This window comes from Macaca mulatta, chromosome 20 (assembly GCF_049350105.2).
Source record: "Macaca mulatta isolate MMU2019108-1 chromosome 20, T2T-MMU8v2.0, whole genome shotgun sequence".
Classification (NCBI taxonomy): Eukaryota; Metazoa; Chordata; class Mammalia; order Primates; family Cercopithecidae; genus Macaca; species Macaca mulatta.
The window spans coordinates 65,422,453-65,446,719 of record NC_133425.1 but is presented as its reverse complement, the minus strand read 5'-3'; the positions used below and the strand labels follow the sequence as shown (position 1 = coordinate 65,446,719).

Sequence of the window (24,267 nt, the reverse complement as noted above, 5' to 3'; positions counted from 1 at the left end):
GGCTCACACCTGTAATCCCAGAGCCTGAGGCAGGTGGATCCCCTGAGCTCAGGAGTTCAAGACCACCCTGATCAAAATAGTGAAACCCCATCTCTACCAAAAATACAAAAATCAGCCAGACATGGTTGCACATGCCTGTAATCCCAGCTCCTTGGAAGGCTGAGGCAGGAGAATCACTTGAACCTGGGAGGTGGAGGTTGCGGTGAGCCGATATCACACCACTCCACTGCAGTCGGAGCGAGAGAGTGAAATCTGTTTTTAAAAAAAGAGAAAAAAAAGAAAAGAAAAGAAAAACAACAACAGATGCAAAGTTGTCATTCTAGGCCCAAAGCTCTGCCCTTTGATTTTTCACTTGTAATCTACGAATCTTTTCAAACATATACAGATGCAATCTATCCATTCATGAGTGTTTGGGGATCCCCCTCCGAGAGAATGAATTCATAAAATACATGTGTTATAAACATTAATTAATTGAGGGAGAGAGGAAAGGGGCAAGAGGAAGGAAAAAAGGGAGGAAGGGAGGGAGGGAGGGAGAGAGGAAAGGGGCAAGAGCAAGGAAAAAATGAAGGAAGGAAGGAAGGGAGGAAAGGAGGGCGGAAGGGGGAAGAGGGGGAGGGAGGAAGGGAAGAGGGGGAGAGGGAGGGAGGGAGGGAAGGATATTATTTTCTGAGAAGTGTGTGCCTTACTGTCCTGTATGTAATAAACAGCACCCCCAGGCCAGGTCAGGCACTGAAGTCAGAGTCCCACTCTGTACCTAACAGTAGCACTAATTGCCCACTTATGTGACTGTGACACTCTTACTCTGGTCCAGGATTACCTTCCCTTTCGACAGACCACTCTCCCACAAAGAATAAGCCTCCTACACTAAGAAAAATACTCCAAGAGTCCTGGTAGTCTGGAGGAAAAGAGAACATCAAACACCACAAGGAGATAAATGAGGTCTGATGTTAACACGGCTATTCCAGCAGCCGCAGCACCTCCCCTGGGAGAACCTGGAAGGCTGGAATGGACGGTCAGGCGGAAGCCGTTCGAATGACTGGTGCAGAGCAGAGGCCCAAACACCAGATGAAGTGTTTCAGTTTTGTTTTTGGCAAGGGAAAGGAAACAGCTCACATTCAGGCAACCATCTCATTTTCCTGTCACCAGGTCAAGGCCACCATTCTGGGCCTGCAGCAGGTGTTCATTTAGGGCCTGAACACTACACAGCTGATGAGAAACGGCACAGGCCCTGGAGAAGATGGCCCAATGCCCCTGTGCCATAGGTTCAAGAGGAATGGAAGAAGTTTCTAGAACTGTACAAATATAACCCTACACTAATGGTAACCTGATTTCAAAGAAAAGTTTCTTCTGAAGACAATTTTAACAAAAATTTTTGGCCGGACACCATGGCTCAAGCCTGTAATCCCAGCACTTTGGGAGACTGAGGCAGTTGGATCACTTGAGGTCAGGTGTTTGAGGCCTGCAGGGCCAATGTGGCGAAACCCCTTCTCTACCAAAAATATAAAAATAAGCTGGGCGTGGTGGTGTGCACCTGTAATCCCAGCTACTTGGGAGGCTGAGGCAGGAGAATCGCTTGAACCCGGGAGCAGAGGCTACAGTGAATGAGATCATGCCACTGCACTCCAGCCTGGGCAAGAGAGCAAGGCTCCATCTCAAAAAAAAAAAAAAGTAAAAAGAAAAAATTTAAATAAAAAATTTGTAAATACAAATAAATAAATAAAAGAAGAGAAGTTTCCCAGTCTTCCTCCAGGGACTCAACCTCTAGACCTGCACTGTCCAACAGGGGGGCCACAGCTACCTGCAGCCACGGAGCACTTAGAAGGTGGCTGGTATGGATTAAGATGTGCTGTGTGTCACAAAGACACACCTGAGGCCAAAAAGTATGTAAAATATCTCATTAGTACTTTTAAAAATACTGATTACATGTTAAAATAACATTTTCGTATGTGGAAATAAAATACATTATTAAAATTAATTTCACCTGTGTTTTTGTTTTTACTTTTTTCTTTTTTGAGACATAGTCTCGCTCTGTTGCCCAAGCTGGAGTGCAGTGGCGCGATCGTGGCTCACTGCAATCTCTGCGTCCTGGGTTCAAGCGATTCTCCTGCCTTAGACACCCAAGTAGCTAAGGTAACAGGCGCGTGCCACCATGCCTGGCTAATTTGTGTACTTTCAGTAGAGACGGGGCTTTGCCATGTTGGCCAGGCTGGTCTTGAATTCCTGGCCTCAAATGAATGATCCACCGGCCTCAGCCTCCCAAAGTGCTGGGATTGCAGGCGTGAGCCACAGTGCCCGGCCTATGTTTTTACTTATTTTTTATATGGCTACTAGCAAATTTTAAATTATACACACACCTCGAATTCTGTTTCTATTGGACAGCACTGATCTAGCATCTGCCTCCTCCCTGCTGTTGGCCTCCTGTGTGACTTGACAGCAACCAGTTTGTTCCTGCCTCAAAGCTTCCCACATGCTCTTCCCTCCACCTAAAATGCTTTTCTCCTGTTCCCCTAGACAATTCCTTTTTCTCCTTCTGGTATCCAGGTGTCACTTCCTCCAGGAAGCCTTCCTTGATAAACACACATGCATGTACACACACACACACACACACACATACACACCCCACCCAGGCCAAAGTCTCCCATGATGCATTCCCAGATCATCCTGTACTTTCCTCCATCACATCTGTCACAACTGGAATACTTTGCACCATTTGTTCAACTTTCTGTTTTCCTCTCTAGAGCCTAAATTCCAGGAGGACAGGGATGCTGTCTACTGTTCACCACTTCAGCGCCAGCCTCTAGCTCGGAACTCAAAGGTGCTTACTGCATGAAAGTTGATAAATCAGCGTCAGGCCCTGCCCCTGTTGCAAGCAAGTCTCATGATCCTAAGAAAATGCCCTACAGAGGAGAAATAAACTCTCACACAAAACCCTGACCCAACACTAAGAAACTCTTAAGTCTAAGAAGGAAAGAAAAGCAGGGGCCAGGCACGATGGCTCATACCTGTAACTCCAGCATTATGGGAGGCTAAGGTGGAAGGATTGCTTGAGCCCAGGAGTTTGAGACCAGCCCAAGCAACAAAGGGAGACCCTGTCTCTACAAAAAATACAAAAATGAGCTGGACATAGTGGTGTGCATTTGCGGTCTTGGCTACACGGGAGGCTGGGGTGGGAGGACCTTAAAGTTTAAGGCCAGGAGTTTGAGGCTACACTGAGCTATGATGGCACCGCACGCTAGCCAGGGTGACAGAGTAAGACCCTGTCTCTTATTTTTAAAAAATACATGTATATATAGCCAGGCATGGTGGCTCATGCCGTAATGCAAGATCTTTGGGACGCCGAGATGGGAGGATTGCTTGAGGCCAGGAGTTCGAGACCAGCCTGACGAACACAGCGAGACTACATCTCTTTAAAGGGAAAAAAAAAAAAAGAAAGAAAGAAAGAAAAGAAAGGGGAGAAAAAATGTCTTGGCCACCTACTGCAGACTAAAACACAAACAGTCACAATATACCTGTAGAAAAGGAGTAAGAGGAACGGCCTTGGCCAGCATTCAGCGTTTGGAGCAGAATCACCCTCTGCTCAAATATGTGTTCCCACAAGGCCGACCAACTTCCACAGCCGACACCTCACAGAACACTCTGGAGGCGGCAGCCTGGACCAGGAGAAGGTAATCCTGACAGAGAGCTTTTCTTCTCTCTCAGGTGAGGCTCCACAAGGCAGCCTCTCAGCCAGCACTCAGTGACACACGGGGCAGGTTTGTTGGAACATTCGTTGCAGGGCCTCCGTGTTTACTTTTCGAGACTTGTGGCTAAAAGGACCTTTTCTTTCCAACAGCTCTCAGCTGATACCAAAGCCAGGAAATGGGCCCCGGCTGTAACTTTGAGAAGCTGAGGGTGTGGGGCTGAGGGAGGGGGTTGCTTTTGGCATCTTCAGGAATTCCTTGAGGTTCTGGCCTGGGCGTATCTGCCTGAGGTGCAGATGATGGAAAGCGACACACAGAGGGCTTTTCAGAGACTGCTAGAGGCAGCCTGAAATCCCAAAGCGTGGCATCTGGTGCCAATCAAAAAAACAGTAGTGGCTGATGTAACTGCAACTCGATCAGGGCAAAAGGAAACAACGGCTTGCATTTGGAGGCTGGAGCCGGGCTCAGCCCACAGCCTCCCCCAAGTGGGCGGCACGCACCACACTGGTCCTGCTGTCGGCCTCCAAGGTGAGCCAGACGCTGGCCACAAAGATCTAAGTCACAGGAAAAGACATGCATCCTCAGTAATCAGAGGAGAAAGTCATTCTTTCAACGTCGTGTGTGCGTGTGTGTGTGTGCATATGTATGCATGTATTCATGGTTTTGTGTTGTAGGTACACAAAAGTGAACAAAATTCACAAAACGCCTGCCCCCATAGACCTTACATTCTATTTGTGGAAGACAGTGAATAAGAAAAATAAACAAAATAAACAGTAGTATATGGGGATAACTGCTTACAAGAAAATAAAGCAGAGAAGGGAAAGAGGGAATGTTGGGGAGGAGTAGTCACAATTAAGACAGTTTTGTCAAGGCCATAATATACGATACATGTGATCTTTTTTTTTTTTTTTTTTTTAAGAGACAGGGGGCCAAGAGTGGTGGCTCACGCCTATAATCCCAACAGTTTGGGAGGCTGAGGTGGGTGGATCACTTAAGGTCAGGATTTCAAGACCAGCCTGGCCAACATGGTGAAATCCCATCTCTACTAAAAATACAAAAATTAGCCAACCACAGTGGCACGTGCCTGTAATCCCAGCTACTCGGGACGCTGAGGCAGGAGAATCGCTTGAACCCAGGAGGCGGAGGTTGCAGTGAGCTGAGATGCAACACTGCACTCCAGCCTGGACGACAGAGTGAGACTCCGTCTCAAAAAAATAATAATAAAAAAATAGACAGGGGTCCCACTCTGTCACCGAGACTGGAGTACAGTGGCATGATCACAGCTCACTGCATCCTCAACTACCTAGGCTCAGATGATCCTCCCGCCTCACCCTCCTGAGTAGCTGGGACTACAGGTGCGGATAACCACACCTGGCTAATTTTCCTATTTTTTGTACAGGGTCTCGCTATGTTGCCCAGGCTAGTCTCAAACCCCATCCATCCCCTGTCCCCACCTCAGTCTCTTAATGCACTGAGATCACAGGCATGAGCCACTGTGCCCAGCTGTATGATTCTATTTCTATAAAATGTCCAGGAAAGGTATATCTATAGAGACACAAAGTAGATTCGTGGTTGCCAAGGGCTGGAGGTGGAAAGGGGAATTCACTATAAATGGACACAAAGGATCTCACTGGGGCAATGGAAAAATTCATGGCAATGATTGGATGACTCAGTAATTTTTTTTTAAATCACTGAATTAATGATTTTTTAAAAATCATGTTAAAATCACTGAATTACATGCCTTTTTTTAAAAGGCATGACCAGGTACAGTGGCTCACACCCGTAATCCCAGCATTTGGGAGGCCAAGGCAGGAAGATTGTTTGGGGCCAGGAGTTCGAGACCAGCCTAGTCAATATAGTGAGATCGCATCTCTATAAAATTAAATTAAAATGAAAGCAGTATTATCAAAGAAGGCCTCACTGAGGTGATTATTTCAGTGGACTGGAAGGGGTGAGTTTCAGGAGAGATTTAAGGCCAGTGCCAAGGGTCAGCGGCAGGAGAGCAGCACTGGGCTGGAGAAACAGCAGGGAGACCTGTGGCCTGAGGGGTCTGGAAAGCGGAGGAGCATGTTTGAGATGAGGTAACAGAGAGGTAACAGACACACAAAAAGGCATCACAGAGGGCAGGTGGGCCCATAGGGAAGGACTTTGGTTTTTACGGAGTAGCGATACGATTTGACTTCTGGTTTGAATTATTCTGGCTGCTGCATTCAGAACTGTTCCATAGGAAGACAACAGCAGACACAGCGAGACCCATTAAGAAGCCTTTGCAATAACAGTCAAGAAGTGACTTGGACAATGGTGACAGCAGCAGTCATAGTGACAGATGGTTGGATCCCAGAATACATCCTAAAGGCAATGCAGACAGGAGGTGCTGATGGGACAGAAAACGAAGTCAAGGAAGGCACAGAGGATTTTAGCCTGAGTGACACAGAATTGTCACTGCTTCAAGACGCGGAAAGCTGTGGGAAGCAGGTGACTCAGATTTCAACAGTTCACTTGAGGATGTTATTTAGCCGTAAATACTGTCTTTGGTTGCCAGGGGAGAAGCCCTAGCTGTGAGTTTGGGGCGTATAGGCCAAATTTAAAGCAAGGAGGCTGGATGTGCTCATGAATGAAAGGGGGGTAAATTAACAAGTGAACACAGGACAAAGCCACCATGGAGCACCCCCATGTTTGCAGACTGGGGAAGAGGAAAACCAGCAAGGGAGACTGAATAAGAGTGACCAGAGAGGTGGACAGAAAACCTACAGAGTGTGGTGCCCTGAACACCAAGGCAGAACATATGTCAAGCAGGAAGGATCAATTCATTGTATCCAATCTGTAAGGCCAGTGATTACAGCTTGAGAAGTGACCACTGGGTTTAGCAACACGGAGGTCACTGGCGACCTCGGGACAAGCAAATGCAGCAGAGCAGCAGAACACCTCACTGGAGGTTCCTCAAGAAGAAAAGGAGGCCAGGCACCATGGCTCACACCTGTAATCCCAGAACTTTGGGAAGCGGAGGCAGGCAGATCACTTGAAGTCAGGTGTTCGAGACCAGCCTGGTCAACATGGTGAAATCCCGTCTCTACTAAAAATAAAAAAAATTAGCTTCGCCTGGTGGTGTGCACCTGTAATCCCAGCTGCTTGGGAGGCTGAGGCAGGAGAATCACTTGAACCCGGGAGGCAGAGGTTGCAGTGAGCCGCGATCATACCACTGCACTCCAGCCTGGGCAACAGAGCAAGACTCCATCTCAAAAAAATAAAATAAATAAAATATAAAATATAAAACAAAATAAAGTAAAATAACAAAGAGAAATCACTTTGCCTAACAGACTAAGGTAAGTTAAAAAGACTGACAACACCCAGTGCTGTCGGAGGTACAGGGAAACAGGTATGTGGCACCCTTACACTGTGTAAATTGGTCCAGACTCTGCCATGGACACAGGCAGCAGGCATCAAAAACTTAAAACACACCCACCTTCTGACCCAGTGACTGCATGCCTAGGAATTTACCATAGGAAAAAAAAAAAAAGGAGCATAAAGGTATCTTTACAAGAATTTAGGCTGGGTGCAATGGCTCACACCTGTAATCCCAACACTTTGGGAGGCTGAGGCGGAAGGAAAATGCAAAAATTAGCCAAGCATGGTGGCACAATCCTGTAATCTCAGCTATTCAGGAGGCTGAGGTGGGAGGATCACTTGAGCCTGGAGGTCGAGAGGTCGAGGCTGCAATGAGCTGTGATCACGCCCCTGGGTGACGGAGCAAGACTCCATCTCTTAAAAAAAAAAAAAAAAAAAGGTTGAACAAAAAGTGCTGCTAGTAATTATAAAAAAAATAGAAAGGGCCGAGAATGAAAGATTGGTTAAACTGTGGGTGCATCTACACAAAACAAAAACAAAGCACCTAGCTGGGCACAGTAGCTCACACCTGTAATCCCAGCACTTTGGGAGGCCAAGGCAGGTGGATCACCTGAGGTCAGGAGTTTGAGACCAGCCTGGCCAACGTGGCAAAATCCCGTCTCTACTAAAAATACAAAAATTAGCTGAGCGTGGTGGTGCACGTCTGTAATCCCAGCTATTCGGGAGACTGAGATGGGAGAATTGCTTGAGCTCAGGAGGTCGAGGTTGCAGTGAGCCAAGATCGCACCACTGCACTCCAGCCTGGATGACAGAATGAGACTCTGTCTCAAAAAACAAAACAAAACAAATCACACCCATTACTGTAGCCATTAAAACTGACCTAGTTTCACTGATGTGGAAAAAACTGGGTGAAAAAATCAAGTTACAAAGAAATATGTATAATGAGTTATCATTTGGGGAAAAAAAAAGGCATACATACAAATATGAGTATATGCCCCCCAAAACAGTGGCCATATTACAAAGTATTAACTGGATTAGGTCTGAATAACAGAATTCCAAGTGATTTTAACCTTCTTCCTTGGAAGGCAGAATGTATAGAGGTTACGGGCAAAGGCTCTAGGAACAAAAGACCTGGGTTAAATCCTAACTCTGCGAACTCCTTATAGGACAACTTTGGACAAGTTACATAACATCTCTCTGCCTCCATTTCTTCATCAAAGGGGATGGCACCACAATCTACCTTGAATGTATGGAGGAAGAATAAATGAGTTTATACATATATGTGTATGTGTGTATATATGTGTGTATGTGTGTATGTGTATGCACATGTGTGTATGTACGTGTGTATATGTATACGTGTGTATATGTATATGTGTGTATATGTATATGTGTGTATATGTATATACATATGAGAGAATTCAGAAAAATGATACATACTAAGTACTCAGAATATTGTCTTTTTAGTAATATGCATGAAATAATAATAATCAGAAAAATACTCATACTAATAATGTTTTTAATTTTATGAGCATGTATTGCTTTTACTTTTTATTTTATTGGCTTGCTCAAGAATGACTTAGTGTGTATATATATATACACTAAATGTATATATTTATATATTTTATATATATTTTTTAATTTATTAATTTATTTATTTTTAATAGAGTGGTGGGTTTCGTTATGTTGCCCAGGCTGGTCTTGTACTCCTGGCTTCAAGTCATCCTCTCACCTCAGTCTCTAAAGTGCTGAGATTACAGGTGTGAGCCACTGCACTGGGCTGAGTAATTATTATAAATTGTGGTAAAATATACGTGATATGAAATTTTACATAGCTTTTACAGTCATACAAAATATTAATAATGTTCAATTTCGGGAGCAAGAGAAAAACTCTCAGAATCTAGTATTATTGTAATCATTCCATGAGATTGAAATAGTGGTTTACCAGGTTGAAAAAACTAGCTGGGTATGCAGGACTGGGTTAGCAGTTTCTACCATGAAGCCTGTTCGAGGCACCAGGGTCTGTAGCTGCCTTTTACCTTTGTCCCTTGCTGCCTCCTCAGCTGAAGAATGGTGAGTAATTTATCCAATTTAAGTTTAAAATTGCCAGCCTGGGCAACATAGTAAGACCCTGACTCTACAAGAAATTTAAAAATTAACCTGGTATGATGGTGCACGCCTGTAGTCTCAGCTACTCATAAAGAAAAGAAAGCAGAGAAAGGAAAGTGGGACCATGTGTTGAGGCCATAATATACAGTATGTATGATTCCACTGCCTTTTTTTTTTTCCCCCCCCAGACAGAGTCTTGCTCTGTCACCCAGGCTAGAGTGCAATGGGGCAATCTTGGCTCACTGCAACCTCTGCCTCTCAGGTTCAAGCAATTCTCCTGCCTCAGCCTCCCAAGTAGCTGGGACTACAGGCACCTGCCACCACACCTGGCTAATTTTTGAATTTTTAGTAGAGATGGGGATTTCACCATATTGGCCAGGCTAGTCACAAACTCCTGACCTTGTGATTCGCCCACCTCGGCCTCCCAAAGTGCTGGGATTACAGGTATGAGCCACCGCACCCAGCCCCCGCCCTTCCCCCTTTTTTTAAAAAAAAGAGACGGGGTCTCACTCTGTCATCCAGGCTAGAGTACAGTGCCATGATTATAGCTCACTGCATGATCTATGGCCTAGGGTCAGGAGTTCAAGGTTACAGTGAACTAAGATCGAGCCACTGTACCCTAGCCTGAGTGACAGAGTAGGTTCTTGTCTCTAAAAACCTAACAATAAAAATTAGGCCAGGTGCAGTGGCTCACGCCTGTAATCCCAGCACTTTGGGAGGCCAAGACGGGCGGATCACCTGAGGTCAGAAGTTTGAGACCAGCCTGGCCAACATGGTGAAACCCTGTCTCTACTAAAAATACAAAAATTAGCCAGGCATGGTGGCTCATGCCTATAATCTCAGCTACTCAGGGGGCTGAGGCAGGAGAATTGCTTGAACCCAGGAGGCGGAGGTTGCAGTGAGCCAAGATCGTGCCACTGCACTCCAGCCTGGGTGACAGAGTGAGACTCTATCTCAAAAAACTAAAAATAAATAAATATTTTTTTTAAAAAAAGCTAATAATAAAAATAAATTTAAAGTTGTTTTTAACTGAAGAGCAACTTTTTAAAAATTTCTTCTCTTCTCCCTCTGACTCAAGTTCCAAGGTTCAGTAGTTTTATTTATCTTCCAGCTGAAAAACTGGAAAAACAGTGCTGTGTTTACTTTAAAATAAATGCGTACACTGTCAGGCACAGCTGCTCAAGACCCACGGCCCATCCACCAGAACACTCTATCCTCACAGAGCGATGAGGGAGGAGGCCCACTGCTCATGACTGGCCCGTCTGTTCTTGGAATGTAAAGTGCTGTAATAACCCTCTGCTTAAAAGATTTTTAAATAAATAGGGGGTTGTTTTCTTTTTCTTTCTCTTTTTGAATCTGGTAGACACACATGGGGAAAGAGAAGAAACACACACAGAACATGGACAGCGTAAAGTACGGAGCTTTTCAAAATCAACTTCACCTTTCACGGCAGTGTGGGCACAGCAATTCTCAAATCGCCTTCTGTGCATTACAGATGTGAAGGAATTTGTAAATACATAAATAGTGTTGAGTGCCAGGGTTCTCATGAGAGTGGAGAAAGGTTAGGAAGAGCCCTGTGGAGCTAAGTTGGGATTGGTGGATTGGTGGCTTCAGTACAAATTCATAGTGTTTAATACACTAATTCGGAAGACAGGCACAGGACCACACGCCTGTAGTTCCAGCAACTCCGGAGGCTGAGGCAAGAGGATCGCTTGAGCCCAGGAGTTTGAGGCTACAGTGAGCTACGATCACACCACTGCACTGCAGCCTGGATGACAGAACAAGACCTTGTCTTAAAAAAACAAAAAAAACAAACAAACAAACAAAAAAAGACCCACATTTGGGTATGGAAGGTACCTGACTTTTTTTCTCCCAAGTGGTTAGTTTAGTGGTTCTCAAACGAGTGTGTGTCTGAATCCCCTCGAGGGCTTGTTGGCCTGAGAATTTACACATCTGACATATTTCCTGGAGATGCCTGTGCTGCTGGCCTCAAGATCACACTTCAAAAACCACTGGGTTAGCTGATGATCCTAATGCCACTTGTATGCCTTTCTCTTCTGATTTTAAATGCCATCTTTATCACATAGTAAATTTTATCTATATTGGATTATGTTGGGACAAAAATATATGATGGCGACATGTGAAAAGATACAGCAGCAAGCTTGAAGAGGCAGCCACTGGCCAAGCCAGAGATCATTTTAGCATCAAATCAACACCAGAGGCCAGGCACAGTGGCTCACAGCTGTAATCTTACAGCACTTTGGGAGGCCAAGGCAGAAGGATCACTAGAGCCCAGAAGTTTAAGAACAGCCTTGGGCAACACAGTGAAACCCTGTATCTACAAATATACCAAAAAAAAAAAAAAAAGTAGCCAGTGCACACCTGTAGTCCCAGCTACTCTGGAGGCTGAGGTGGGGGGATTGCTTGAACCTCAGGAAGCTGAGATTGCACTACTGCACTCCAGCCTGGGCGACAGAGCAAGACTCTGTCTAAAACAAACAAAAAACAACAACAACAACAAAAAAAGGCCGGGCGCAGTGGCTCACGCCTGTAATTCCAGCACTTTGCGAGGGCAAGGCGGGTGGATTAACTGAGGTCAGGAGTTCAAGACCAGCCTGACCAACATGGAGAAACCCCAACTCTATTAAAAATACAAATTAGCCAGGTGTAGTGGCGCATGCCTGTAATTCCAGCTACTCGGAAAGATTAGGCAAGAGAATTGCTTGAACCCGGGAGGCAGAGGTTGCGATGAGCAAAGATCGCCATCATTGCACTCCAGCCTGGGCAACAAGAGCGAAACTCCATCTCAAAACAAAACAAAAAAAAATTACACCAGAAACAAGTTATAACCCATGGAATAAAATCTGAACCCACAAGTAGAAGCTGATAATACATACCTACACGCATGCATACAGGAAAAGGGAAAGCCCTTCTTTGCACTATGCCAATTAATAAATGCAGAAGGAAGGATGGAATTCAAAAATAAAAATGTATAGGCATCAGAGTAAAATCACTGGATGCAGAAACTAGCAGGTAAAGGTGTGATGAGGAATAGATATTTACATAGTCTCAAAGTATCTCCCTGTAAATTATAATACCTTTTCATTGTCAAGGGGAAACAGTAATTTTGCAGTAGAAAAACCTGGCAGACAGCACCCTAACTAAGTGATGAAAGTTAATGGCATCAATAATAAAACAAGCTGAGTCACGTGCTTCCAGATATGCTGCACTGAGAAGAACACAAAGTCACTCCTGGGTGTTCCTGCCAAGAATGCACACTCTGAATCTAACCATGAGGAAAAGCAGACGGCCCCAAGTTGAGGGGAATCTGCCAAATAATGTTTAAAATTTAGCTGGGCAGGGTGGCACACATCTGTGGTCCCAACTGAGAGGCCAAAGTGGGAGGATTGCTTGAGCCCAGGAGATAGAGGCTGCAGTGAGCCGTGTTCATACCACTGCACTCCAGCCTGGGCGACAGAGCAAGACTCTGTCTCAATTAAAAAAAAAAAAAAAACTAAACTAAAAAAACATAGGGGTTGGGGGCAGGCACAGTGGCTCATGCCTGTGATCTTAGCATTTTGGGAGGCCGAGGCGGGCAGGTTACCTGAGGTCAAGAGTTCAAGACCAGCCTGGCCAATATGATGAAACCCCATCTCTACAAAAATTAGCTGGGCATGATGGCGGTGCCTGTAATCCCAGCTACTCGGGAGGCTGAGGTGGAAGAATCGCTTGAACCCAGGAGGCGGAGGTTGCAGTGAGCCAAGATCATGTCATTGCACTCCAGCCTGGGTGACAGAAAGATACTCCATCTCAAAAAAAAAAAAAAAAAAAAGCGGTCTGTACTCTTCAACAATGCCAATGTCATGAAAGACATAAATACCCTAAGGAACTGATCCAGATCCGAATTTGAAGAGACAGGACAACTAAACACTGCATCTTGCATGAGGTCCTGGATGTGACAGCTGGGAAATCTGAATTAGATTAACAATACTGCAAAAATGGTAAATTTCTTAGTTTTGTTAATTGTACTATAGTATCCTTCTCCTTTAGGAACTAGACACATCAGTAGTTAGGGATAAAAGAAACACGAGGTTTGTAATTTACTCTAAAATGGCTCAGAAGAACACGGTGAAAGCAAATGTAGCAAATTTTAACAGTTGGGTGAAGGACACTGAGGAGTTCTTTGTTCTATTCTTGTAACATTTCTCTGAATTTGAATTTTTTATGTTTTTGAGACTGGGTCTGGTTCTGTCATCCAGACTAGAGTGCAGCGACACAATCACAGCTCACTGCAGCCTCTAAGTGCTGAGCTCAAGTGATCCTCCCACCTCAGCCTCCCAAGTAGCTGGGACTACAGTTGCATGCCACCATAGCCAGCTATTTTCTTCATTTTTATTTTTGTAGAGAGGGGGTCTCACTATAATACTGAGGCTGGTCTCAAACTCCTGGGCCCAAGCGGTCCTCCCACTTCAGCCTCCCAAGTAGCTGGGACTACAGTTGCATGCCACCATGCCCAACTATTTTCTTCATTTTTATTTTTGTAGAGACTGGGTCTCACTATAATACTGAGTCCGGTCTCAAACTCTTAGGCTCAAGAGGGCCTCCCACCTCAGCCTCCCAAAGTGTGGGGAGGTATGAGCCACCACATCCTGCTATTTTTTATTTTTTGTAGAGATGGGGGGTGGCATGGGTCTCACTGTGTTGCCCAAGCTGGTCTTGAACTCCCACACTCAAGCAATCCTCCTGCCTTAGACTCCCAAAATGCTGGGATTACAGGTGTGAGCCACCGCACCTAGCCTGAAATTACTTAAAAATAAAAAAACTGGGGAGGGAAAAAACCTACTTCAAGCTACATTCACCTCCTTGAAAAGAGGAGATTCTGGGAAAGCCAAAGTCTGCAGTGTTCCTGGGGAGAGCTGCAGGAGCTGGGAGCTACAAGAGGAAATTGAGTATTAGACCCTACCTGCTAACAATATAGGGAGAAATTAAGAGCAGCCAGTGGGTGGGGACAGATGAAACATGCTGGTAAGTCTTGAAGCTGCATCATGAAAATTATGTTTGAAAATTCCGGCCGGGCACAGTCTCACACCTATAATCCCAGCACTTTGGGAGGCCGAGGCAGGCAGATCACTTGAGGTCAGAAGTTCGAGACCAGCCTGGCCAACATGGTGAAACCCCATCTCTACTAAAAATAGAAAAACTAGCTGGGCATGGTGGTATGCACCTGTAATCCCACCTGCTCAGGAGGCTGAGGCAGGAGAGTTGCCTGAACCTGGGAGGCAGAGGTTGCAGTGAGTGGAGATTGTGCCATTGCACTCCAGTCTGGGCAACAGAGCGAGACTCCGTCTCAAAAAGAAGAAAGAAAAAGAAAATTCCTCTAGTAAAAAGATGTTAAGGCCGGGCGCAGTGGCTCACGCCTGTAATCCCAGCACTTTGGGCAAGGCAGGCAGATCACAAGGTCAGGAGATCGAGACCATCTAGCTAACACAGTGAAACCCCATCTCTACCAAAAAAAATACAAAAAATTAGCCAGGCATGGTGGCAGGTGCCTGTAGTCCCAGCTACTCAGGAGGCTGAGGCAGGAGAATGGCGTGAACCTGGGAGACGGAGCTTGCAGTTAGCCGAGATCGTGCCATCGCACTCCAGCCCAGGGGACAGAACGAGACTCCGTCTCAAAAAAAAAAAAAAAGATATTAAAAACTCAGTTGGCAATATCAAAAACTGGGTTCTACCCAGACATGACTAGAACTACCTTTAAGAGCCAAATCAGCACTTTTGGGCAAGCCTTCTTTGCAGCCATGGCCAGGGCAATGTCCCCAAAGAGACAGACAGCCCAGGTTGACCATCCGCCACTGCGGGAGTTGAGTGAAACCCTCCATTACAGCATCCCTCTACCAAAGGGAGGCAGAAAACAGCCAGCTGAGTTTCCCAGCCAATGTCCAAGTCCACCCAGGGGAAACAAGGGAGCAAATGAAAGAACAAATTCTGTCCGTGGAAGAGGAGAATGTCAGTTAGGGCAACCACTGTCCATCAGGTCCTTCCCCAGGAAAAGATGCTGCGGGAAGACTAGGCCACAGTGAGAGGAGTTACCTAACGCACTGTGACCAAACAGCTGTATGCACGATTTGACACCACTCTGCAAGCATTGTCAGCCCAGCAGTTCCATACCAAGAGCAAGGGGCAGGACCTTGGGGCTGAAATGTCCCATGTTAACGACAGCTTCCCCACTCCACCAACCTCAAAGCTTCTTTCTTTTCTTTCCTTCTTTCTTTTTTCTTTCTCTCTCCCCTCCCTCCCTCCCTCCCATCCTTCCTTCCTATCTCTCTCTCTCTCTGTCTCTCTCTCTCTCTCTTTCTGACAGAGTTTCGCTCTTGTCACCCAGGCTAGAGTCCGATGGCGCAATCTCGATTCACTGCAACCTCTGCCTCCTGGGTTCAAGTGATTCTCCTGCCTCAGCCTCCCGAGTAGCTGAGATCACAGATATGCATCACCAAGTCTGGCTAATTTTTTGTATTTTTAGTAGAGACAGGGTTCTACCATGTTGGTCAGGCTGGTCTTGAACTCCTGACCTCAGGTGATACACCCACCTTGGCCTCCCAAAGTGCTGGGATTACAGGCATGAGCCACCGTGCCTGGACACCCTCAAAGCTTCTGCATTTGTCTCATCCTAGAATTCCCTCCTGAAACAATCTCAGAACTGCCTTCCCTTTAGGCAAGACGGTCTCGCATCAGGAAACAGGGTCTCTGTGGTCCGTCTCTGAGATTCAAACCTCCCCATCTTAGGGAAGATTTGCAATTACCAGAAATAACCTTGCTCTGAATAGAAGGCTTTATGAAACGTGGCTGGAATGTTAGGTACATGGGCTACGTACGCCACAGTCGTCCTAGAAGATTTGTTTTTCTAAGAAAAAGCCCACTGCCCTGTTGCGATCCACATTTTCCAACAGACTCTGATCTGATTTGCCTGCTACCCAACCCAGCCACACGCACAATGTGCTACGGCTGGTGCCAGCAACAGCAGCAATAGCTACAACCAATACCACAAACAATATAAACACTGGAAAACATAGAAAACAACCACTTAAATAACTCTGGGTTTGAAGATAAAATCACAACAGTAATTACAAACGAGCAGAGCACAGTAAAATTTACGAGATGGCAAATTGGTACAACACTAGAAAACTGATGGTGTCTACTAAAGCTAAGCATACAACCACCTTATGAACCAAAGCTCCTAGATGTGTACATACACAACAGAAAAGCATGTGTGTGTCCTTCAAAATACAGGTCCAAAGAGTGTTTATATCAGCTTTGTTCATGATGGCCAAAAACTGGAAACAACTCAAATATCTACCAGTAGGAGAATGGAGAAATAGATTATGGTGTATTCATAAAACAGAATACTACACCCAAATACAAAGACAGGTCATGGCCAGGCACAGTGGCTTATGCCTGTAATCCCAACACTTTGGGAGGCCAAGGCAGGCAGACCACCTGAGGTCAGGAGTTCGAGACCAGCCTGGCCAACATAGCGAAACCCCGTCTCTACTAAAAATACAAAAATTAGCCAGGCATGGTGGCAGGTGCCTGTAATCCCAACTATTCAGGAGGCTAAAGCAGGAGAATTGCTTGAACCCGGGAGGTGAAGGTTGCAGTGAGCCAAGACAGAACCATTGCACCCCAGCCTGGGCAAAAAGAGTGAAACTCCATCTCAAAAACAAAAAAACAAACAAACAAAAAAATCAAAGACAGGCCAGGCATGGTGGCTCATGCCTATAATCCCAGCATTTTTGGAGGCCAAAGTGGAAGAATCACTTAAGATCAGCCTGGGCAATATAGTGAGAGCCCATCTCTATTAAAAAAAAAAAAGGACAGACTGTTTACACATGCAAAAAAATGGTCATATATCTTTAATCTCAAAGATAGAAAATGAAAAGCCAGGCATGACAAAACATACTGCATGTTCTCACTAATATGAAATTCAATACTAGGCATAGCTAAATAATAGTGATAGAAGTTAGAAGAGTGGTTATTTCAGGGAAGAGAAATTAACTAGAAGGGACAATGGGAAATTTCTGGGGATGCTAGAAATATTCTGTGTCTTGATGTGGGTGATGATTACACAGCTGTGGACCATGTACATACTCAAGTTGTAACACTAAGAATGTTTGGGGTTTGTTTTTTTGTTTGTTTGTTTGGTTTGTTTCTTTGTGATAGGGTTTTGCTCTGTCACCCAGGCTGGAGTGCAGCATGATCACAGCTTACTGCAGCCTCCATCTCCCGGACTCAAGCCATCCTCCCACCACCGCCTCTCAAGTAGCTGGGACTACAGGTGTGCAACATCACACCTGGCTAATTTTTTTTTATTATTTCTTTTTTGTAGAAACAGGGTCTTACTATGTTGCCCAGACTGGTCTCAAATTCCTGAGCTCAAGTGATCCTACCACCTCAGCCTCTCAAAGTGCTAAGATTACAGACATTAGCCACTGTACCTGGCTTCTCTTTTTTTTTTTTTTTTTTTTGAAGAAAGAGTCTTGCTGTGTCGCCCAGGCAGGAGTGGAGTGTCACAATAACAACTCGCAGCAGCCTCAGCCTCCTGGGCTCAAAGCAATCCTTCCAACTCAGCCTCCCAAGTAGCTGGGACCACAGGCACACGCCACCACACCTAGCTAATTTTTTTTATTTTTTGTAGAGATGGGTTTTCACTGCTACATTGAAAGAAAAACAATTCAATATCCAGGGGGAAAATTCAAAGACAAGTACAAAGCAAACATGTTTTCATTATTAAACAAAAATGGACAAAGATAGACCGGGAGCGGTGGCTCATGACTATAATCCCGGCAGTATGGGAGACTGAGGCAGGTGGATTACCTGAGGTCAGGAGTTCGAGACTAGCCTGGCCAACATGGTGAAAACCCATCTCTACTAAAAATATAAAATTAGCCGGGCATGGTGACATGTGTGTGTAACCCCAGCTACCCGCTATTCGGGAGGCTGAGGCAGGAGAATCACTTGAACCCAGGAGGCAGAGGTTGGAGTGAGCAAAGATCATGCCATTGCACTGCAGCCTGGGCAAAAAGAGATAAACTCCATCTCAAAAGAAAAAAAAAAAAAGACAAAGATAAATGCAGTAAGCTTTCCACGTGAAAAGCTATAAATGAATACATAAATAAAACAGATCTAGAGAAAATAGTAGAAAAATAAAGCTAAAGACAGAAATTAATATTACAAAATATGGTATATCTGACAAATCGAAGAAATTGTTTTATGTAAAATAAATTTAAAAGCAAAAATTAAAACCAAAAATGTTTAACTTAGTCAAGAAAAAAACTGGGGAAACACACAAATAGCAAAAACTTAAAGTAAGAAATACTAGAGACGTTTTTAAACTGAGAATGATATTTAAAACCCTTATTCTAATAAATGTGAAAATCTCATGAACCGATTTTCTCAGAAAAAAATGAGTTAACAAAATTGAGTTAAGACGAAACAAAAAAGCTGAACAAACCAGGAATTATGAGGGGGGAAACTGAAAAAAAAAGTCATCAAAGAATTATTTCAAAGCAAGATGCCAGACCCAGTTGGTTTTATGGGTGAGCTCTTTGCTGCACTCATGGAACAGATAATTCCCATGTTATAGAGCCTGTTCCCAAAGTTGGAAAGCACATCAATTTACTTTATAAAATTAGCTTGGCCTTGATTCCAAAGCTGACAAAAATAGACGAAAGCTACAGACAAATACCACTAATGAATACAGATGGAAAACCCCAATATAAAATATTAACAAACAATTCTAACAAAATTTTCAAGGAATAGTCTACCTTGAGCGACTAGGTATATTCTAGAAATTGTAAGATAATTACTATTAGGAAATTAATACAATAGATTTTTTAAAATCTTTTCTAGAGACAGGGTCTCACTCTGCTGCCCAGTCTAGAGTGCAGTGGCACAGTCATAGCTCACTGCAGCCTCAGAATCCTGGACTCAAGTGATCCTCCTGCCTCAGTCACTCAAGCAGGTGGGACTACAGGTGTACACCATCACACCTGGCTAATTTTTTTTTTTTAATTTTTAGTAGAGACAGGGTCTTGCTATGTTGTCCTGTCTGGTCTTGAACTACTGGCCTCAAGTGATCCTTCTGCTTCAGCCTCTCAAGTGCTGAGATTACAGGTAGGAGCCACTGTGCCCAGTCGTGAAAATTAATATAATAATTTAAAGATGAAAAATCATATCATCATTCCAACAGTTGCTTAACAGATATTTGATAAAAAGTCAACACCCAACCTGGGCAACACAGTGAGATACCATCTCTTAAAAAAAAAAAAATTAAATTAGTAACACACCTATAGTCCCAGCTACTCCAGAGACTGAGACGGGAGGACTGCTTGAGCCTGGGAGGTAGAGGCCACAGTGAATGGTGATCACGCCACTGCACTCCAGGCTGGGCAACAAAGCAAGACCCGGTCTCAAAAAAAACTCAACATCCTTCCTGACTTTTTTTTTTAACCTGCAATGATTAATAAGTCAAAAAGATTCCCAGTCAGAAAGGTGCCAAAAATAAAATAAAAAAAGAAGAATAAAGAAAAAGGCTACTAATACCCAACCTTACACCTAGAAGTGATTTACTAAAGGGCATTTCTCTATCACCACTAAAACAGAAAGTTTTATGCAAAGCAACTAACACAAAATAGAAACATAATTATCTCTTAGGATTAACAAAATTATCAGTGTCACAACTCACATAAAAGTCTACCAAGCAGGCCAGGCGCAGTGGCTCACGCCTGTAATCACAGCACTTTGGGAGGCCGAGGTGGGCAAATCACCTGAGGTCAGGAGTTCGAGACCAGCCTGGCCTTCATGGTGAAACCCTGTCTCTACCAAAAATAAAAAATTAGGTATGGTGTCGGGCGCCTGTAATCCCAGCTACTTGGGAGGCTGAGACACGAGAATCGCTTGAACCCAGGAGGTGGAGGTCGCAGTGAGCCAAGATCATGCCACTGTACTCCAGCCTGGGTGACAGAGTGAGACTCCATCTCAAAAAAAAAAAAAAAAAAAAAGTCTACCAAGCAAACTCAAAAGAAACTACTGCAAACCTATACTAAAGAACTCAGTAAACTGACAGATTACAAAGAAAATGCAGAAACAGCCATCTACCAACAATACTGAGTTAGAAGACAGAATAAGAAAAGATCCCACTGAAAATAATATCAAAGCTTTTTAAAATTTAAAGTGGAATCTATTTAAAGATAACTTCAAAATTATTTGAATTAATTTAGAAACATTCCATGTTCCTAGGTGGGGAGATTCAGTATGAAAATTCCCCATTACATTAACTTTACATATGACAGGACTCCATAAAATCTCAAGAGATTTTTTTGGAGTGCATGGGGAGTATGAAGAGGGGAGAGTCTGACGAAATTGTTAAGGTTCATCTAGTGATGTGATGTATGCAAAGAAAAGAAGCAAGAAGACTTTGGGAAAAAAAGAGAAACTTAACTGCCAGGTATTAAAACATAATTTTACAACAGCTTAGACAGAGTGATTTGGAAAGGCTAATAAAACAATAGATTAAATGGAAAGTCCCTAAGCAGGCCCAAGTACACATATGTTTTTAATATAAGCTGAAGCAACTCAAGTCATTTGGGAAATAGATGGATTATTCAATAAGTAGTGCTAAACCAATCAGTTACATATTAAGGAAAAAAATAAATTAGATCCCTACTCATACTAGGCACAAAAATAAACTCATTTGGATGCAGAATTACATGTGAAAAAATAAAATCATAAAGACCTAGGGAAAAACAGAGGTGACCATTTACCTCATCTCAGAAGGGGGAATGCCTTCCAAAGCATGAAAGAAAATGCTGAAAACATAAAGGGTGACAGATTGGACTACAAAAAGTTAAAAACATACGAAGTTAGAATGCAAAAGAAAAATGGGAAAAACATTTACCAATGGTAAGACGAAGAATAATAACCTTAACATATAAAGAGTTATTTCAACACCAAAAGAGAAAAATGCACACTTCAATATAAAAATGAGCAAAGGACATGAATAGGGCAATAAACACTTTTTTTAATCATTCAGTATCCTTCAACAAATCATAGCTTTAAAAAATAGGGTGGAGGCTGCTCTGCCTATGGAGTAGCCATTCTTTATTCCTTTACTTTCTTTTTTTTTTTTTTTTTGAGACAGAGTCTTGCTCTATCATCCAGGCTGGACTACAGTGGCACAATCTCAGCTCACTGCAACCTTCGCCTCCCAGGTTCAAGTGATTCCCCCGCCTCAGACTCCTGAGTAGCTGGGATTACAGGCACTCGCCACCACACCCAGCTAATTTTTGCATTTTTAGTAGAGACAAGGTCTCACTGTGTTGGCCAGGCTAGTCTCGAACTCCTGGCCTCAGGTGATCAACCCGCCTCTGCCTCCCAGTGCTGGGATTACAGGTGTGAGCCACCACGCCCTGCCTTCCTTTACTTAATAAATCTGCTTTCACAAAAAAAAAAAAAAAAAAGTAGGGTGGAAGTAGGTGACCTCAGAGATAGAACAATCAATGAATGGACATTCCCAAACCCAGGTTCAAGCAAACCAAATGTAAAACTGCAAAACGACATGTTTGAGAAAAATGGTGAAACTATGAACAGGTTATTGGACATAAATAGGAATTCATGTCACTATTGCTAGATGTGATAATGATATGGTAGTTGTGTAAGATAATGTTCTGTTTTTTTATGTAAATGTTTCAAAGTAAAAAAAAAAATAGAAAAAAGTAGAATTAAAATAAAGAAAATGTCCTGTTTTAACAAGATGCATGCTGAAGAATCTAGGATAATATGTCAGGACATCTAGAATATACTTTAAAATACTTCTTAGTGAAAGGCCAGGAGATCAGAGCAAAAAAGTAAAAAATAAGAAAATAAAAATAATTCATCCAAAAAGAAAAAGAAAAAGAAAATCCATCATAATGTTGATAGTTATCAAATAGGAAAAAAAAAAGGTGTTTTTTTTTTTTTTACAAGTAATATCCAATATATGCCAAGGTACAATACAGACCAGCAATTTCAGCCACTGCTGATGGGAAGGTAAATTGTACAGGTCTCTTAAGTATCCTTTATTTGAAATGCTTGGGACTGGAAGTGTTTCAGATTTCAGATTTTGGTATATTTGCACATACATAATAAGATATCTTGGGCCAGATGCGGTGGTTCATGCCTATAATCCCAGCACTTTGGAAGGTCAAAGTGGGCAGATTACTTGAGGTCAGGAGTTTGAGACCAGTCCGGCCAACATGGTGAAACCCTGTTTCTACTAAAAATACAAAAATTAGCTGGGCATGGTGACAGACACCTGTCATAATCCTAGCTACCTGGGAGCCTGAGGCAGGAGAATCACTTGAACCCAGGAGACAGGGGTTGCAGTAAGCTGAGATCGCGCCACTGCACTCCAGCCTGAGAGACAGAGCAACACCCTGTCTCAAAAAAACAAAGGAAAGGAAAGAAAAGAAAAATCTTCTGATGCGTGTTACAACACGAATAAGCCTTGAGGACATTATGCTGACTGAAATAAGTCAGTCATAAAAGGACAAATACTGTATGGTTCCACTAACATAAGCTACCTGGAAAAGTCAAATTCACAGAAGCAGAAAGTAGAGGGGTAGCTGCCAGGGGTTGGTGTGACGGGAGGAGAGGCAGTCATGGTTTAATGGGCACGGAATTTGAGTTTTGCAAGGTGAAAAGAGTTCTGGAGATGGATGGTGGTGACGGCTGTACAACAAGGTGAATGTACTTAACACTACTAAACTACACCTAAAACTTATAAACGAGATTAATTTTACATCATGTGTATTTTATCACAACTAAAAATAAATATAGGCCGGGCATGGTGGCTCACGCCTGTAATAACCCAGCACTTTGGGAGGCTGGGGCGCGCGGATCACAAGGTCAGGATATCGAGACCAGCCTGGCCAACATAATGAAACCCTGTCTCTACTAAAAATACAAAAATTAGCCGGGCATGGTGGTTGGCGCTTGTAGTCCCAGCTACTCGGGAGGCTGTGGCAGGAGAATCGCTTGAACCCAGGAGGCGAAGGTTGTGGTGAGCCAAGATCGCGCCACTGCACTTCAGCCTGGGCAACAGAGCAAGACTTCATCTCAGAAAATAAATAAATAAAAACAAAGATATATTGATACATTTTTAAAGAGAAAAAGGCATATTGCAAAATATATTCATGTATAACCTCAATTTAGTTTCACTGATGTCATAAACATCAATATATGTCTACAAACATAAAAGAAGATCAGAACAAGGATCTGAGGGGAAAAAATTATTTAAAAGATAAAAAGCTCAAAAATGTATACGTCAAAATGTTAACAATAGTCAGGAATAGTGATGCACGCCTGTGGTTCCAGCTACTCCGGAGGCTGAGGCAAAAGATGGCTTGAGGCTGGGAGTGTGAGGCTACAGTGAGCTGTGACCATGCCTGTAAACAGCCACTACACTCCAGCCTGAGCAATATAGCGAGATCCCATCTCAATTTAAAAATTAATTAATTGGGCCGGGCGCGGTGGCTCACGCCTGTAATCCCAGCACTTTGGGAGGCCGAGGTGGGCGGATCACAAGGTCAGGAGATCGAGACCACGGTGAAACCCCGTCTCTACTAAAAATACAAAAAATTAGCCGGGCACGGTGGCGGGCGCCTGTAGTCCCAGCTGCTCGGGAGGCTGAGGCAGGAGAATGGCGTGAGCCCGGGAGGTGGAGCTTGCAGTGAGCCGAGATCACGCCACTGCACTCCAGCCTGGGCGACAGAGCGAGACTCCGTCTCAAAAAAAAAAAAAAAAAAAAAAAAAAAATTAATTAATTGGCCAGACGCAGTGGCTCACATCTGTAATCCCAGCACTTTGGAAGGCCAAGGCAGGCGGATCACTTGAGCTCAGGAGTTCCAGACCATCCTGGCAACATAATGAGACCTACTCTCTATTAAAAATATGAAATACAGCCAGGCCATGGTGGTGTGTGCCCACAGTCCCAGCTACTAGGGGGTGAGGGCTGAGGTGGGTGGATCACTTGAGCCCAGGAGCAGAGGCTGCAGTGAGCCGAGATCGCACCACTGCACTCCAGCCTGAGTGACAAAGTGAG

General features: G+C 43.9%; 1 protein-coding gene and 1 long non-coding RNA gene across 11 annotated transcripts in view; both read right to left on the bottom strand.

Annotated features, from left to right (window-relative positions):
- WWP2 (WW domain containing E3 ubiquitin protein ligase 2) overlaps window positions 1-24,267 on the bottom strand; it is a 184,180-nt gene that overhangs the window by 120,897 nt on the left and 39,016 nt on the right.
- Window positions 4,911-7,463, bottom strand: LOC144337699 (uncharacterized). Its single transcript, XR_013411132.1, has 2 exons — window positions 7,265-7,463; window positions 4,911-6,808 (listed from the first exon to the last, which is right to left on the bottom strand). It is a non-coding gene; the product is annotated as an uncharacterized LOC144337699 (long non-coding RNA).